The sequence below is a fragment of the Zeugodacus cucurbitae genome, chromosome 4, assembly GCF_028554725.1.
Source record: "Zeugodacus cucurbitae isolate PBARC_wt_2022May chromosome 4, idZeuCucr1.2, whole genome shotgun sequence".
Taxonomy (NCBI): domain Eukaryota; kingdom Metazoa; phylum Arthropoda; class Insecta; order Diptera; family Tephritidae; genus Zeugodacus; species Zeugodacus cucurbitae.
This window is the reverse complement of record NC_071669.1, coordinates 43760003-43777476: the sequence shown is the minus strand read 5'-3', so window position 1 is coordinate 43777476 and position 17474 is coordinate 43760003.

The following is a 17474-nucleotide window of genomic DNA, read 5'->3' as shown; positions in this document are numbered from 1 at the left end:
TTTCTTTAGGTCCATGTATCAAAAAATTACGATATAGTTTCTTTTATCCAAAATGTATATTAACAAATATTTATATACATCTTACTTTGGAGGTATACCAGTCCTTGTTTTTAAGAATAGTCCTCTAAAGCTTTCTAACCCAAAGAAATTATCTTTGCGTAGTACCAAGATTGTAGTATCAGTATTATATAATAGTTCTTACATATGTCTTATTAGCAGGATTGGAACAGTTATGGCCTTTTTCAATGTTATTACGTATAGACAAAGTTTTACCAATTAATTTAAAGCTATACACTAGTGTATAATTTCCTAAAGGGCTCGTGCCCCTGTTTTTCATACACATAAGTTTCGCGTTGGCGTTGCAACACATGTGGCAAGCGACCAGACAATGCTGCACGAAATTAATTACACTCGCAGTAACAGCGTGGCTCAATGCCTTTTGGGCGTCTTAAATGAAATTAAGTATATATCATTTGACGATTGATCGAGTTTTTTTATGTGGCGCTTGGGATTCATGGGAAAAGCAGACCTCAAAGCGGCATTATGGGCTATTAAAAAAAGTTGGGAAGGCATGCGTGCTGCAGCCGAAGTCAATCAAGCCATTCACATTTAATGAATTCGTTCAAAAGACAAACTTGTTTCAATAAAAGTCAATTTACCATTTAATTATACTTAAATTAGTCTGAAGAGCAAGCAGTTAGAGTAGCAAATTTAAATATTAAATGGGTTGGGTAGAAACAATTCAAGTCCGTCACTTTCCAATTCAATCAATATAGATTTGGGTAAAATGGTTATTTGATTTTTTTTCACACCAAATGTTTCATGTTTTTATATAAGTATTGTATTGGCGATCTTATATCTAAAGCTAAAAATTGTTGACTGAATGATATAGAAGGCATTCAATCAAAAAAATTGACAAATTACTTAACAGTGTCGAAAATGTAAGGAACCTTTTTCGAATATTTGCGAATTATCGTTCTATATTTCTTAAACTGTATATAGTATGTAACATAAGATAACAGGGCATGTATGCACTCGTATTCATATCCAATGAGAATATGCTATATTTTCTTTAACAGAAGTCTTGGTCGTAAGCCAGGATCACTGTATTTAGTTTTCTACCCCAAATTCATATATAGATTCCTGAGAGATCCCACCATGAGCCGATTGATGGGGGTTTGTAGAGTGCGAGTGTGCTGCCAATTTCAATTCGGTTCAGATGTGATCACATGTCCGGATCACATTTTTGCCACTGTTTATTTTCGTTAAATATCAAAAATTGTCTAAATCAATCACGTAATTTGCTTCTAGTTGCTAATAAAACAGATCACTGTGCAACTGATTTTGGATCACTGCGAATCTATTTTAAGCACACGCGCCAAATTTATCAATTTTTCTCCAATTTATTGATTTAAGAAACACTTGGCTCTATTTATAAATGACTCTCGGTACGTGTGTAAATAGCATATGTACATATTGGATATTTGTTTACGCTCGTATTGTGTACAAACTGTTTAATACTATATTATTAGTTGATATGGGTTTTCAGAGCTTTCAGCGTAAAATATATAAAAAGATCACATTTTATACGAATAAACAAAAATGAAGAAAGAAGAATAAGATATTTATAGAAGTGCATACGTAGAAAACTGGTTTATATGGAAAGGATATATTTACAGCAGCCACCGGTCCGGACATTGACAAGCCTTTGCAATTATTTCTGCAATTAAAAACTTCTTAAAAAATCGTTCAAAACCGCCTAAAACATGAAAGGTCATACGTTTATCTCACAATATCAATGCAAACTTTACAGATGGGAGGAGAAGCAGTTCAGATATTTAGTAAAAATTATAGGGATACTATTTTATTCACAAGGTCTTGCATTTCATTTACCGTAGTTATTTTTCACATTGGTCTTACTTCGACAGCGGTCCCTTAAAACATTCATCATTTTGGTCCTAACTACAAAACTGCTTGTTCTGGAACTATTTGAGTTATTACTCTACATATATGTATTATTGGATTGTGAGCAATTAGCTTATATAATTATGCACACCAACTAGATTTCAATATGGATCCACTGAAGTCGGCGTATTTGCATAATGTTCTCATCAAAGTAATGACGAATCTGAGAAACACAATCGGGAAGACTGCTTGATAGTTTATTCAATGGGAAATATTTACAATAGGTTTGTTGAATAACTAAATTTCTTTTCGAAACCCTTGAAAGATTTTTTCAAATAAAAAAACTTAGAAAATCATGGGAAAACTGTTTTTGCTTTAATATGTAGTAAAAATTCCATTCAATTATCGAATTCCATTTATTTATTCCCTTGAATTGTTCCCTATGGATTTGTTTAAATTTGAATGGGTGTTGTTGTTGGACTACCGTTAAAAATGTTAACGATGTCGTTGAGTAAATTATTTATAATATTTATAGGTATGTGTGTACAGTAAGTATATATTTACTCTGAAAATTGCCAGCTAACACGTAAAGCGTGAATCGGTCTAACACAAATTATCTAATTGCAAAAAAAAAAAAACGAAAACTCCGACACATTGTAATAAATTATGTAATTATACAATTAAACTATAATAATATTTTGTAATTTATTATGTATTTTTGCTGTCGTATTTGTATTATTTGTAGTTATCATTCGTAAACTATTATTAAGTAGTAAGTAGTAAATTGTTTACTTAATTGGTATAGATAAAGATTTTTAATAGATAAATTAATGACAGAAAAAGTAAATGGGATGACTTCTACTGCCCCGTAGATTAGAACTGCTTAGTACGTCATTATCACCTAGACCCTGGGTAAATTTATTAAGAATGGAATTTTGTAAGACTTTCTGGCTTCCCCATTGTAAGCAATTAGGATTAATATTAGGATCTTTGAATCCTAATAACTGAGTTTGAAAATGACCAAAACATCCTCGCCTTCTTCTTCTCATAAAACAAAACTTTAAAATCCATCTTATCCTTTACAATATATAAATCAAGCATCAATGAAGATATACAATTATAACTTTTCAGATACCGGGTACGAAATGGATAAAATCGAGAAAATTCTTTCGCTAGCATTCATATAACTGATATAAGAATTTTCAAACTTTCGTGGTTTTTTACCGTATTCAGCGGTCATTATATAAGATATCTTAGGAAAATTAAGTGACTGTTGAATATACAGAAGTTTGATGACGAAAATAGGTAAAATCGAACCGTGATTTAACCCAACCCCTTCATTAAATGTATATAATGATCTTCAAATAAATGCCGAATTTGTATGTTAATAAAATGTCGTGAAACATGTTCTAGAGTAAAGAAATTTCCCTCTCCCCGATATATCTAAAAAGAGATGAAATCTCATATCCCATAATAAATATATTCATGTGAGATGACTGTTGAGGAATATTCTTATTCAAAAACTTATATACGTATATACCAGAGCCTCTCGATATATACTTATTCCCAGGCATCTATCTACCTCTTAGAGGTAATAATAAATATAACAAGCGTAATACCAATAATAATAATTTTGGTATTGTTAGAAATCTCAAGTCTAGTAACTAGTAAATATTTTCTTGGGAGTTCTGCTGATGGTGGATCGGTTAATAAGTGCCGAAAAGATCAATGAATGGTTAGAAAGGTGTAATAAAGGTGTCTGGAAATATTTTTTCGAGTATAAATTCGCAATTATCTTCTCGCCGAGGAGGTGGCCCTGATACTATTTACTAACATTCAAAACCATTAGAATTAGTTTATGATCATTGGTTATGATCATTGATGATTATTGGTAATTACACCCTTAAAAGTAGTGTTGTTAAGTTTCTCGCGTTTTGTACCTTAATGTTAATGTTATTCAAAAATGTTGTAACTCTTTGAATCTTTAAATTACGAAGGAATAGAATGTTCGGCTGCCCCAAATTAGTTCTTTTTTATTTGTCCAAAATGCTGAGTTTAATCAATGTTCGAATCATAAAAAGGTACCTCATCAACCGATTCGTTTGCGGCGGTTGTTGTTGACCAACTAATTAACCAAAGTGCATTTTACTTAACAGTATTTTCACAGTTTTTAATCGCTATTATTTTCCCAACGGTAACAATATATGCATAATCAACTATTTATAATCTACTAAATATTACCCACGTACAAACTTACCTGCTAAATACGTTATTATGGAAATGCTTTATGTGCCGTATGCGCTAATTATAAGTCGTCGATAGATAAATCTTATCTAATGAGTAGCCACTTTAATGAATGGTGAAAAATTGAAATTTTAATTGCGGAAAGTGTTCGAAAGCAATTAGTTGAAAGCGTACTTCTAGATCAGCTCGCAAGATTCGATGTGAAAATTATATACTTATGCATATTGCTAATGGCTAGTTTATCGTTGGAAATTTTTTTCTAGGTGTGGAAAAATGCTGTCATAATTTGTTCACAAATTATTTAGTATATTAAATGCACATTTTTATATGCTAATATGGGTTTGCGTTGGAGATAGTGCTTTTGCATTTGATTTATGAATATTCACTAAATGAAATTTATTTAGACATTCAGCAAGGCTTATAATTATAGATCTTAAAATGTACAGACATATTTTAACAGAAAATCAGTAAATTCTTAATACTGTTTCATTTTAAAACAATATATTTTAACAGTTGCTTTAGTTATAACCCCTTTCAACGTCTGGTACCAATTCTAGAGAACAGACACCTCGACCACTTGTTATACTCTCGCAACCTGTTGCACAGAGTATAATAGTTTTGTTCACCTAACGGTTGTTTGTGTCACCAAGAAATATAAGAGTTAGATATGGGGTTATATATACATAAATGATCAGGATGACCAGTGGATTTGAAATCCGGATGTCTGTCCGTCCGTCTGTCCGTCTGTCTGTCTGTCCGTGCAAGCGATAATTTAAGTAAAAATTAAGATATCTTAATGAAACTTGGAACATATGTTCCTTGGCACCCTGAGGAGGTTGCTTTCGAAAATGGGCAAAATCGGTCCACTGCCACGCCCACAAAATGACGGAAACCGAAAACCTATACAGTGTCATAACTAAGCCATAAATAAAGCTATGGAAATAAAATTTGGTATGAAGGATCGCACTATGAAGGGGCATATTTGGATGTAATTGTTTTGGGGAAGTGGGCGTGGCCCCGCCCTCAACTAAGTTTTTTGTACATATCTCGCAAACCAATAGAGCTATATAAACCAAACTTTCTGCAGTCGTTTTTTTTAGCCATTTCCTTATACAGTCCAAAACTGAAAGAAATCGGATAATAACCACGCCCACCTCCCATACAAAGGTTAGGTTGAAAATTACTAAAAGTGCGTTAACTAACTAACGAAAAACGTCAGAAACACCAAATTTAGATAAGAAATGGCAGAAGGAAGCTACACTGAGATTTTTTTACAAAATGGAAAATGGGCGTGGCGTCGCCCACTTATGGGTCAAAACCCATATCTCAGGAACTACTAGACAAATTTCAATGAAATTCGAGTATATAATATGTTCTTGACACCCTGATGACACGTGTGAAAATGGACGAAATTGGTTCACAACCACGACAACTTCCCATATAACTCATTTTTGAATTTCATCTTATTCCTTCACTTTATAATGTATACATAAGAAACCAATGAAGATAGCGGAATAAAACTTTACACAAACACTGTATATGATCTGTTGTATCACTTGTGAAAAAATTGTCAACATCGAACCATGACTTTTCAAGGCCTCTGATATCGAACATGAAGAACTCAGTGCCTAAGGCTAATTTTTCTCCGAAAATATACTTAGGTAAATCGCTCAGATATTTTAATGTAATTCATTCCCTCTGAATTTTTTTCTTATAACAGTTTCTCTCTGTACCTGGAATGGTAAAAATCGGGTCATAACTTCCCCCAGATCCCATATACCTAATTATAAGTAATATTAAATTAAGGGAGCGTATAGTCTTCGATACATTGTATCTTGGTGGTGAAAACGAGTGAAATCGGTTTAGGAATTACCTCAGTCCCCATATACTATTTATGATGATTTTCGTTATTCTATTGAACATTATACCCAATATATGCGTCGAATTGTGTTATCTTTATAAAATTACATCAATAAATTGCGAGAGTATAAAATGTTCGGTTACACCCGAACTTAGCCCTTCCTTACTTGTTTTTTCTTTGCTCTAGTTGCAAAAGAAATAAATATCTCACAGAAACCATTATCTTCAGACCAAAATATATCCAAACATATTTTGTTGATAGGAGATAAGGAGTCAGCAATCAATTTCATTTCAGAATCGTCCATATATACGAAATCGGAAATACCAAAACTTAAGGGCCTTTCAATTTCTCCCCCAAAACCAAAAGTGAGTAAAACATTGCGTGGTAATTTGACGAAGTGATTAGCAATTACATAGATTCCGAAACAATGTGTCCTCTCCATATCACTCAGGCAACTTGGTTGACACAGAATTTCACACTCATGTTCACAATTAACTACACAATTATGTTTACGGATTTGCAACATTAGGGTATGCTTGATATTATTATGATAATTTCTCGCAACAAATTGCTACGAGAGTATAATAGTTTTGTTCACGTAACGGTTGTTTGTAACACCTAAACCTGAACGAGTTAGATATGGGGTTATTTATACCTGAGTAATGAGGATGACGAGACGAGTTGAAATTCGGATGTATATCTGTTCGACAGTTTGTCCATATATTTTTTAGCTGTAACTATCCTAAAGAAATTAGTTAAACATGTTCTTTTGCACCATAAGTAGGTTGGTATTGTAGATTATGTTGATGATATAAAATTCTATACCTAAGCTATAAATCGGAATATAATTGTTCAACGACACGGATACCGAACATGAACTTACTAACTGCCTTCCCTAAATAAAAGTGTCAGCGGAAAATGACTGTCAAAAAATTCTCATGCCCATACAATTTGTATGGCGCATACCGAAATAATGCGACGACGATGCTGAACGGTTGAAATTTTCTATTTTGACAGAGCGTTCCGAAGTAAAGTTGGCTGCGAAAAACGAAGTTTCTCTGTAACAAAAAAATGTCACAACAACAATTCAAGTAAACATTTTGATATTTGACGTATAGTTGCCGCTTTTGTTTAGGGATGGCGCATCGACGTTAACGCTGAGCGTTAAAAAAGGTTCCGCCAACGCTTTTGTTTAGGGAAGGCAGTAAATAAATTTCTCAGATATTCTAAAAATAGACTAAATCGGTTCAATACGTCCCCTAGTCCCCATATATCTGATACACATATTATTAAAACTAGCTGTGTCAAATATTTCTTACCGCTGGTGGGGGAAAATAAATGATAGTCTAGCTTTTTTGAGAAATTATTTCATTCTGATTTTATTTTGGTTTTTTACTTACTTATATACAAATTTTAGAATTATCTTAAGAACTAATTATATATGTATGTGTGTATGTCTATATGTATATTTTATATGTTGCACGATAAGGGGTTATTTCAAATGCACACAAGCAATTGCCCAAATGTATTTTTATAACCAATAGGTTATCTTGTGCATACATATAAATGTGTTTGTTGAGTGCATGCATGTTGCATATAGATGCATGCGTGCCTCATATAAATATATGTACGTTGTATATATAAATGTATGTATTATATGTATGTATGTCATTAAATATATTTGAACATACATATTTATGCTCAGTGGACTGTATGTGTTATTACATTTATCTTATTTAATATTCTTAATATGTAGAGTAATAAAAAACTAAATATATACGCACATGTTCATTTTTGAACATTCTCCCGGGCGACAAAAGTGACTCCTGTTCTTTTTTGAACATTCTCCCGGGCGACAATGGTGACTCCTGGATAGATGACCTCAGCTTGTAATCGTCGCCTCGTCTTTACCGATGCCCCAATTAACATTTGTGTGTGATAGTTTTGGGAAGCCGCAAGAATAACGCCTTTGTAGCGACCAGTGCATCGTGCTCCTAATTCCAAAGTGGCCTTTAATGGCCCATATCTGCTCCAACATAAGTTGCCATGGTATTAGTAACTCCCAAATGGTTGTTACTACATCCACTTTTTCAAACAATATCTGTTGACTGTATTTTGCAAGTTTAAATTGTTCTCGACTTTTCCTTATATATTGTAGTAATGTCTTCTTATCAATTTCCAACGCATTGGATCTTTTCTTCAGTAATGTTATCATCTTTTTATATATTAATTTTTTCACATAGTGGTATTTCTTTTTCATTCGTGAATCAAGCATGTTATTTTTCCTCCTATATGTTGTATTGTTGTCTGGTATCTTCTTACCACGAATATCTCCACCAATCATCGTTGCCACAATCGGTGTTATTGTTATTCTCCAGCTCCTGCACGATTTGCTTCTGTATTGCTGGACATTTTAATCTTCAATATTTTCTTCGATTTGGTTACTTTCAGTAATAACTCCTTGTGTATATTTTTCTTCTTCTTCAACCAATTTATTTGTTTTTTCCTCAGATAAAAGAAATTCATGAGATTCTTCTGCTAAAGAACTTTCTGAAATAAGTTCTTCTTTCATGAACATTTTTTCTGACAGCATATAATGCGGAAACGAAATTTCGCTGTGAACAGTGATACGTTTTGAAGAAGTAGTAACATCTTCCTTCTGTGTTGCTACTTTTTTGACATGTAATGCATCTGCGTCGTCGTTTCTTTTCAGGTCCTTTGTAATTGGGTTATCACCATAAGGGTAGGTGACTTTCTCCAATGTGTATTTGTCATTAGTTGGTTGTTCATTACCGGCAAGTCTCTCCAGTGGCATATTTCCATCGTCATATGCCTTGGACCCAACTGTAGTAGCGGTGCCAAAAGTACTTCCACTATTAGCTTCCACCTTACCTTTGTTAGCTGGAGCCTTGAAAATTAGGCTCGAAAATTTATTTGATTGCATTTCTGGATCTGAGTCATATGTATTGGTTTGACCAAAGACACTATCCTTTGTATCAGCGTCAAAACCACTAGTAGCTGGAGCCTTAAAAGGTAGGCTCGAAAATTTAATGTTGAATAATTCCCTTTGCATTTTCAACATTCGTACAATTTCGGCGACTTCAATCAGTAATTCCTCTGCTTCAATATAAATAAATTTCTCGTCGTATTTATATGATAACTCATCCAAATTTTGCTCCACGAGGTTTTGAAAATGTTGTAATTGAATTTCATACCTTTCAAGTGCAGCTTCGTCAGCAATATATATATTTGCTTTTACCTCTGCAATTATAGATATAATTCTTTCTGATCTTTTTTCAATTGCTTGCAATAAGTGGTCTGCCACTTTTTCGGTTGGGCTATACGCTCTTGCCCCTGTATCCATTCCTTTGGATGCTTGTTGTTGTCTCCCAACTCTACAACAAATGCGGCATACTTCCATATTATTTTTTATATTAAAATTTTATAAAAAAACAAACTGTTCTTTTTCTTCAAAGAATTTGAGGATTTTTGTTTCGATCGCCTTGTTGATCTTGCTGTGCCTCGACTCACAGCTGCTGTAATTCTTTGAATAACAGTTAACTAATGCGTATTGTCTCTCGCAAATACGTTTTACATACAATCTTTTCAATTGATTTTTTTTTTGTCTTTTGCCTAATTCATGTATAGGACTTTTTCTTGCCTGTATTTCTTTTATATACAGGTCTTTTTATTTGTCTGAGCTCACATTCTGCTCTAAAGACCAAATTTTGTAATAGGTGCCTCTATATTCTAATAGCAGGCCTTCTTAATTGGATCTCTCTTCGGCTCCGGATCTCTCTATCCGGCTCGAAGGACCAAATGTTTAAAACAAGCTGATTTCAAATACCTCTTACCGCGGGTCGGGGAAAATATTTGAAACACCAAGCTTGAGTGAGAACTATTTCATTCTCAAAATGTTAAGACTAGCTGTGTCAAATATTTCTTACCGCTGGTGGGGGAAAATAAATGATAGTCTAGCTTTTTTGAGAAATTATTTCATTCTGATTTTATTTTGGTTTTTTACTTACTTATATACAAATTTTAGAATTATCTTAAGAACTAATTATATATGTATGTGTGTATGTCTATATGTATATTTTATATGTTGCACGATAAGGGGTTATTTCAAATGCACACAAGCAATTGCCCAAATGTATTTTTATAACCAATAGGTTATCTTGTGCATACATATAAATGTGTTTGTTGAGTGCATGCATGTTGCATATAGATGCATGCGTGCCTCATATAAATATATGTACGTTGTATATATAAATGTATGTATTATATGTATGTATGTCATTAAATATATTTGAACATACATATTTATGCTCAGTGGACTGTATGTGTTATTACATTTATCTTATTTAATATTCTTAATATGTAGAGTAATAAAAAACTAAATATATACGCACATGTTCATTTTTGAACATTCTCCCGGGCGACAAAAGTGACTCCTGTTCTTTTTTGAACACATATCGATATAATACTTAAATTGTGGTACACTCACTTAGATAGGGAATGTTCCATACAGATTATGGCTTCCCTTAAACCTTAAAAAAATATAATTATAATGCTTCCGATACCGAGGATAACGGATAATCGTGGTACAACCACATTTCGTTAATGCCCTTTTTGCGATTTGAATGGAACTATTACCAGTATTACTTCATTATAATTTTTCCCAATTGAGTCCTAAAACATTCTTGTGAATCATTTCAAACCACCGTTATGCTAATTCGAGTTGACAGTTGTCTTAATTGCGTTCAAAGGGATGACATGAGTGCCTGCACATTTTCTCCCTAACACCATGACATCTAACATAATTATTGCACTGCTTACTTCTCTAAGCAACGTTAATGAGTAACCATCTAACCGGCATATTATTCACCTGTCTCCTTATCAGCAGCTCTCTCCATTCTCTACATATTTGTGGGCAGTGCTGGACATTTTTCGTTGTTGTCACTTACTGACAACAACAATAGCGGTGCACAGAAGTGTGCGGAGCCCAACGCCCGCCCGTTAGAAGTTAAATGCTCATCAAGTCAATTCTGTCACTTCACCATCGTCCATCAGTCGCCCGACTAACAATCACTCATTTGTTTCTGCATGTGACTATGTATTTATATGCGCGATTATGTATTACGCTTTGTTTGTATGTGTGTACTTGCCTACGGTAGTTTGTCTAATTAAGCGAGACAAACCACAAACCCAAAGTGGCGGCATCGTTTAGGCTAATTAAGATTCAGCATTCTCTGCTTTGCACCGTCACTGTCCCGAAGCCGAAACATGGGGCGGGTGGCAGATAGACCATTTGACACGGTCAAAACACAGTAATGAATGGTTCGAAAACAAAGTACGGCGGTCCGATAATTATTTTGCCTTAGTTGACTCACATTTTTTCATGGCGAGTCACATCTTCATGTTTGGAAACAAAAAAGGGGGTTCACGTGGGGAAACGGTGGATAGGGTTGCAATCCCCTGTGTCCCCTATATTTATTGTAGTCTACTAACTTTGACTAAATTGGACGTGGCGATGGACGATGGAGCCATGAGCCTGGACTTTTTTTGCAATTCGATGACGAAACAGGCCTAACATTTTATTCATTTTCAATCGGCTTCTGTCATTACGAGAACATTAACTTTTTCTCATCTTTCTAAGGTCTACGCTTTCAAAACAAAACTATGAGTCTGATCTGCGACTATTCACTGCCTGATAAAGGCAGTTTCTCTTGGGAAAGTGGCTTCTGGCGGTGAAGCAAAGTATTTATTGGACAGAATCCGTAGAGGGTAGCGTTGTAGGTAAATTTTCCCAAGGTCTCAGGAATGTACGCCTCAACAATCCTGAACAATCGATGAACATCAATCCTTTCCTGCATGCCCGAAAAATGTATAGTCATCAAAACGCAGTATATCGTCCATCACTTTCTAAGTGAATTGGTCCTTATATGAAGTTTCATAGAGGGGTTTGAGACGAAAACCCTCGATCATAACTAGGAGTTTTAATACCAACTTGTGGGTTTTCCGAACGTTCTCTCATCAGCAAAGTTGTGTTACATTGATTTTATTAATTAGTTTACATTAGTTCATGGTGTAATTCAGACATAAATCTATTTCTTTCATTCCTCAGAGTTAGCTTAGTTATCTTCTTCTTATTGTATTATAAGACTTTTAATGGCTTCATGAAAATATAAACATTTCACTGAAGAAACATTTTTTGGGCCACCGTGTATATACAAATATCTATCTAAATACTTCCAAGAAGCCGAAAAAAATATAAAAGTAGAGGATAAGAAGTTGAAGTACTCTAATATATAATATATAAATATTATATACATATAATATATACAACTTATATATGTATTGTACTGTAAATGACAATGAATGGCATGACTGCATTGACTTTCTTGAATAAAATAGTATGTTAGAAAAGTATCAGATGTATAAAAAAGTTTGTGAAAAGGCCAGGTTCATATTACGTCGCCTAACAAATTTTCTTCCTTTCATCTTTTTTGAAATATAATATAGACATATTTCTGAATTTTGACCAAAGTTCGTGATCTTGGTATGGTGTATAAAAGTTTATTTAAATTTATTTAAATTTCTTAAGAATGTATGTGTAAATGTGCTCTGAAGGTTAATTAACATGTGTATATGGCTCACTGGCCTAATACATTTTATGCAATACGGAATATGCAACACTTCCCATAGTTAATTGATTAATAATTACTTTAAAACCTCGGACAGTATGGCAGAACTATATCCTCTTCGGTGTCACACTTTAAATATACAATTTAGAAATTTGCCGAGGGAAAAGTATTTAATTGCAATGAATATTAATATCGGATACAGCTTACAGCATTCAACGTAAAATCGAGATATTTGAACTATAAAAGTAACAGTTCAATTCGTAATAAGACTCCTTCATACACCACATAATCGCATTGAAAGTGAGAACATTTACTGTGATATTGATATTATATGTCCTGAAACACTTGACTCATGTATGAAAATATGTACAGATTCGGTTATTCATATTCACAGGCAACATTTACCCGTAATATTTGTAGATTTCATTAATACTAGCAGACCCGGCCACACGTTTTTGTGGCTAAGGTATACATTAAGTTAAGTTGGTCCAATCTTGGCTTCGGCGACGATATTGATTACTCGAGGTTGATTTATGTTACGCAGCATGATTACAACTCACACTACTTTTAATTGCAAAGTGCAGGCAATTTTAAATAGTTTGGGATAATTGACTACGTCATCCTGGTTAGTAGCTGTGTCAACTCTCTTGGACCGAAATTCTAAATTGTCGCATTAAGATCATCGATATTTTTTTTTTACCACCAATATAGGTCATTCAATCAGTCATTTATGGTTATCATATTGAGGTTTCATGTCAGGAAAACTTCTCTTTCGAGTCAATGAAGTGAAAGAAATCTGTTAGAAATGCTATTAATCCATCGAGGTGTCAACTGCCAACTATTTCTACAATCGCAATTTGGTATTGTTGCAAAAACACTCATATGTTAGTTGTTAATTGGCGATTCTTTATGTGTCGCCACATATTAAATGATTTTAGGCATGCGATTAGCCCGTCAGTAATAGTTGATCCAGGAATAATTGGAAGAGTCTGGCGTAAATCACCTACTAACAGAATCCTGGCTCCACCAAAAACGTTCATCGACAATCAAGATCTTTTAAAGTCCTGTGCAGTACCTCCAACGACTTCTTGAATATTTGGAAAATTTTCGTTAAAGCGCTATTTTTGACGATTTTGCTGACTGGTGTTTCGTTCATTTGCAATTTAGGAGTAATTTCAAGGCCGAATGTGCCGTATGTTTGCCTACTAACAGGTGCCAAGTCGCCCCTATTCCCGTTAACCTTGGTGGTGAAAATGAGTGAAATTGGTTCTGGAATTACATCAGCCCTCATATACTATATATGATGATTTTCTGTTGGACTTTATGTCGAATATATAGGTAAAATTGTGTGTTATCTTAATAAAATTACATCAATAAATTGTGAGAGTATAAAATGTTCGGTTGGACCCGAACTTAGCCTTTCCTTATTTGTTACAAATTGTTTTGGGCTATCGACACAACCTTATACAATTGAACAATAACAAAAATATTTTAACAAAGCAACAATGACAACCTTCAAATTATAATTTTTTTTTTCTCTTTTATATTTTTCTTGTCAACTCGAATAAAATTCTCTTATTATTATCATCCTCGAAATTTTTTCATATTTACTCACTTTCTAATCTTTTTCTGGCCTTCCACGAATATTTCAAGACTAAAATTAGCCAGATCGGTTTGGCCGTTCTCGTTTTTTTGCGGCACAAACGAACAGCAATTCATTTTTATATCATATTATTATCAAGCGACATTTTTTTTTAATTCCGCACAGGATCATTCAAAAATTTAAAAATTTTTAACTCGTGATATCTTTTGAATGGTATGTCAGAATCTAATAATTCAAAAAGTTATATAAAGGTTTTGAAGCGATCTTAAATAATAAGTCATTTATTTCGATAAGGATTAATACTGAGGTATAAATAAAGAGCCTTTTCAAGTAGTGGTATATTAATTAATTTTTATATATAAAATCGCTTATTGTGACAAAACTATAATAGTTAGAGGTATGATGTCGCGACGTTTTTTGTAGATAACGATAAGTTCTACAAAATTGTAGTACATCACTTTGTTATATCTTCAATCGTTTTCGCAGCATTCGCGATTAAAGAAAGTTTTTTGGTATTTTTTACATTATCGGAGTTTTGGTAAGGAATCCTATTTTTTTTTTAAACTAAATATAGCCTATGTCACTCAGGGATAGTATAGCTTTCCAACGGTGAAAGAATTTTTCAAATCGGTTCAGTAGTTTCGGAGCCTATTCGACACAAACAAACAAAAAACAAACATTTCCTCTTTATAATATTAGTATAGATAACACACAATTTGACCCACATATTCGGCATATATATGGTATAAAGTCCATTGAAAGTTTGAAAATCCTAATATTAAGTATATGTGAGTTAGGTGAAGTTATGACCCGATTTCACGTATTTTAGGCACGGAGACATTATATTAGAAGAAAAATATTCCCTCTGAATTTATTCAAATTATCTGAGAGATTCACCTATATTTTCGTTAAAAAATTTATTCGAAGCTCGAAGGTCCTCATTTTCGATGTATGAGGCCTTGAATACTTCTGGTCCGATTTGCGATTTTTAGAAGAGCGATGCCACACTATAAATGCAGTATTTGTGAAAAAGTTCTATTCCGATATCTGCACTGGTGCTTTCTTTATATATTGTAAAGTAAACGATTCAGATTGGCTTCAAAGTTCTGGTAAATGGGAAGTAGGCGTGGTTGATAGCCGATTTGGCTATTTTCACAGCATATCATTGGGAAGCCAAACATATATTATGAACCGAATTTCATTGAAATTGGTAGAGTATGGTTTTTTTACCCATAAGTGGATGGAACCACGGCCATTTAAAATTGTGTACACCATTTTGAGTGCAGATCTTTTGTACCATCTTTAAAATGAAATTTAAGGTTTCTGGTGGTTTTCCTTATCGAATTAAAGGATTTTTAGTAGTTTTCTACATAACCTTTGTATGGGAGGTGGGCGTGGTTATAATCCGATTTCCTCCATTTTTAGACTTTATAAGGAAGTGCCGAAAGGAAATGACTCCAGAAAGTTTTGTTGACATAGCTTTAGTAGTTTACGAGATATGTACAAAAAACTTAATAGAGGGCGGGGTCACGCCTACTTTTTCAAAAAAAAAAAACAACATCCAAATATGTCCCTTCCTGAAACAATCCTTTATACCAAATTTCACTTTCATAGCTGAATTTATGGTTTTTATTTATGGCTTAGTTATGACACTTTATGTGTTTTCGGTTTATACCAATTTGTGGGCGTGGCAGTGGTCTGATTTCGCCCATCTTCGAACTTAAAACCGCGATGTCTTTTAAATTTTATTAATTTGGTATAGCATCTATCATAAGAGCAGATTCTATGTTTTTTGATAGATTGCAAACGTTATTCACAGATTTCGATTTGTTTTGAAAATCTGATGCCTCTTTTCAAAAAGAGGATAAAATAAATACTCTCTTCAGTTGATAGATTGCAAACGTTATTCACAGATTTCGATTTGTTTTGAAAATCTGATGCCTCTTTTCAAAAAGAGGATAAAATAAATACTCTCTTCAGTTTCCGTATGCTAACAAAAACGTATACCATGGTTTACAAAAGTATCTTAGTAATGGAGGATGGGATCATGTGTAGAAGTTCACGCAAGTGAGGAAAGTTTTTGATTGTCATTCACTTGGGAGTGGCCAGAAACGATTCTTCTCCACATGGTTCAAGCAGCTCACGACTTCCGGTTTTAGACCAAGTATCTTCTGGGTAGCCAACAGACATCCGTTTGAAGGCGAGCTAAAGTGAGAAGGCGAAGCCCGCTTATGCGGTTGTGCGTTGGGCTTGGGACCCACCACATAAAAACGAAGTACCAATGAAAAATCTACGAAAGCACCCGCTTGAAGAACAATAAAGCAGCGGGGGCCGATAGATTACCGGCAGAACTATTCAAATACGGCGGCAAAGAACTGATAAGGTGCATGCATCAGCTTCTTTGCAGAATATGGTCGGAAGAAAGCATGCCTGACGTTTGGAATCTCAGTGTGATCTGCCCAATCCATAAAAAGGGAGATCCCACAATCTGCGCCAATTACCGTGGGATCAGCCTCCTAAATATCGCATACAAGGTTCTATCGAGCGTACTGTGTGAAAGACTAAAGCCCACCGTCAACAAACTGATTGGACCTTATCAGTGTGGCTTTAGACCTGGAAAATCGACAACTGACCAGATATTCACCATACGGCTTTTTGGTTTATGAAATTGTTGAAGTTGTAGTTGCGGCCTTCTGATTCTCGCCTATAAAGTCGTTATTTTTGGACGTATGCATGTAAAATTCGCTGTGTACACGTGTTTCGGTTAAGTACTTCATAATCAATCAAAAAGTCAATTTTGAATTTTTTGTTATTTACGGCCTTTTGCATTTTAGGTGACGAAATACTGTTGCTTTTGCTGGAGAATTAAGAGTGTTCTCCCAGAATTTATTCGTATTTAACATAGAGAGTCTCAGATGTGAGTAAAAGACGGATCAATGTCATATTGCCTGTCTGTCTGACTGTCTACCAGAGTCACTGTGTAGTTAAATGACTGCAGCAGTGTCGAGACGGCGAGGTTAACATCGCACAACAAGCCTGGGTGGATATGCAAATCAAAGCCGGCAACGTGCATGTGTGTATATATTTATGAGCATATGTAGCATACATACATATATATATTTTATGCTAGACGTAAAATACAATGACTGTGACGTGTGTAATTGCTTCTTTGTCTGCCCTTGAATTTAAAAAAATGTAAGGAATTCACATTTAT